The following is a 2,896-nucleotide window of genomic DNA, read 5'->3' on the forward strand; positions in this document are numbered from 1 at the left end:
ATAAGATAATATAAATATATGTGAAAATGTATTATATTTAACAAAAATATTTTTTTTTATATTATATTTTTTTTATATTATATTTTTTTTATATTATATTTTTTTTATATTATATTTTTTTTATATTATATTTTTTTTATATTATATTATTTTTTATATTTCTATTTATATTTTTTTCATTTATTTTTTTTGTATCAATATTTTTTTATTTATATATTTCTTTTATTTATTCATTTTTTTTTTATTGAATTTTATTTTATTTAGATATTTTTTATTTATATTTTTGTTTCTTATTTATATTTTTTTTATTTATATTTTTTTTATTTATATTTTTTTTATTTATATTTTTTTTATTTATATTTTTTTTATTTATATTTTTTTTATATGTTGTTTTTTATTATATTTTTTTATTTATATTTTTATTTATATTTTTTATTATATGTTTATTAGTTTTAATTTATATTTTTATATATATTCCTTTATTTATATAATTTTATTTATATATTTTTTGCATATTTTTTTTTGTTTTTATTTCATTTTTTATATGTTTTTTTTACTTTTTATATTTTTTTTATCCTTTTTTTTTTACTTTGTTAATTTTTTTTTTATTTTTATACTTTTTATACCCATTTTATTTTTTTACGTTATATTTTTTTTTTACTTTTTTATATTAGATGTCGTAGTTACTTTAAGTAGCACTGTTTATCACAAGTACGTTCTACCAGTAAATTTTCGAGTAAATGAGAGTATCTGAAAAGTGTAACATCTCCGTCGAAATTTGAAAATGCTACACAGACTTTACTCCTACATTTGCTTCAAGTAAAATTTGTGTTGATGCGTGAATCAGCTGTGGAATTTATGGAATTTAAAATTTTATATTGTTTATTTGTGTGGCACTAGCTATTCCATGAAAATCAGTGTAAGAACGTAATTTGGTACTATACGCTCTCAGTTTGCACTTCACTTGTGTTTAACTTGAATTTTACTATGAGTAGCTCGTGGAACAGACGTTTTATTTTTTTCACATTTAATATTTTTTTTCGACGAGTTACTATTTTAACTATCTTCTACTGGTAATATAGTATTAGATTTTACGACATAAGATCAGATTAGACTTAAATACCAAAATAAAATAATATATTACATTATTTTTTATTATCATATTGTACTTATTTAAAAAATTAGTGCAGTAGTACATATACACATACTGGAGATATTCAATTTATAATAAAAATTTTATAATTTTATATTAAGGCATTACACAATTATTATAATAAATAAAAAAATGTTAAATAAATATATGTATTTGCTCTCAATATTTTATCTACTTTTACTACAGGGTAACTTTATTTTTTTGAATATCGGCTGAAAAAAAATTATTAACTCCTTTCAAAGAATAAAATAAAGCCATAGTTACGTGAAAAGTTAAAACAATTTAAACCATTGTTTATCAATATTTGCAAGATCAAAAACAATTGTCTGTCTTTACAGACAATTTAAATAACATCCTACATTCTATAGCATTAAAACTCAAACGACATTGCCGCACACTATCTTACAGCATCTTTAATATCCGATATAAGACGCAGTAAACACTAGGAAAATACCGTCTCATTTAAACGCTTTTGTTCATTATAAAGACTAATGAAGATGATTTACCATACAAAAATTTTCCATATAAATGAGCTCATTATCAATAAATCAATTTATATAAGGGGGAAATTGTTTAATGCAACCCTTAAAAATAAATTTCCTACAAGGAAAATTGCCAAAAACTGAAAGATTTGTCATATATTTTATATGACATATGTGAACAAATAACAACTGAGCTGTAGTCACTGAGAAAGAAAGTATTTAATAATATCTGTGTTTTTATTAATTAAATATGTAATTGATATATAAATAATTTAATATATTAATTATATATATAATTTTTTTATGTGATATATTCTTCAGTGAAATTTATAAAAGTTTATAGAAGTTCTATCAGCTGTATAAATGAGCTTATTATAATTTGATCATTTCCTCATTGATATAAATAGCAAGCGCCTTAATGAGACAGTGTGAATGCACTATAAGATAAATGGAACGATATAGAACATGGACGAAACACACTATATCGTTCTGGATTCTATGAAAACAATATATTCAATACGATAAATGAAGTCTATTTTATCTTTTTCATATTAGCTTTATTTTACTTTAAGCAAAACATTCTGTTTGTTTGCTGACCGATTTATCGTAAGAAACATTTTAACTGAAATATTTTATTACACAAAAATTGGAAATATCTTTTTTGAAGGAATTATTATTAAAACTCAATTAATATTAGCTATCATATCACTATACCGTTATGGATAGCAAGCGGTACCTACTATTTTTTCGATTATAGTATTGGTTATCGTATCTGGCTAGCGTGCATGAGCTCTAAATTATAAATTCCATGCTGCCCTTAACAAGAGACAAACAATTACATAAACTGTAAAATTATATAAGAATTCACTGGTTTATTTATATGATTCCTTGCAAGCTGCCGTCTTAAGTCATACAGAAAGTCAGTCATTCATTTTTTTAAAATTCACAACTATCGAACATGGGTTGCGACCTACTCTCACAGCACACATATCTATTAATTTAAGTGTTATTTACACTTACAATATTATTAATCAATTTTACACAAAAATCCGATAACTAAAATTACGTGCGAATTATAATATCTACAAAATCAAGTTGAAATTAAATTCATAACAGTTCAATTGTATTGTGATATTAGTTAAATTCTCATAAACTATAAAAAAACAAAGCAATATGTTGCTGCAAGTTCCGGATTTAAATTTACGTGTGGAATTAGAAGGACAAATATAGAAACTAAATTTAGATTCACTATGTGAACAGA

The sequence above is a fragment of the Teleopsis dalmanni genome, chromosome 2 (assembly GCF_002237135.1).
Source record: "Teleopsis dalmanni isolate 2A chromosome 2, ASM223713v2, whole genome shotgun sequence".
Taxonomy (NCBI): domain Eukaryota; kingdom Metazoa; phylum Arthropoda; class Insecta; order Diptera; family Diopsidae; genus Teleopsis; species Teleopsis dalmanni.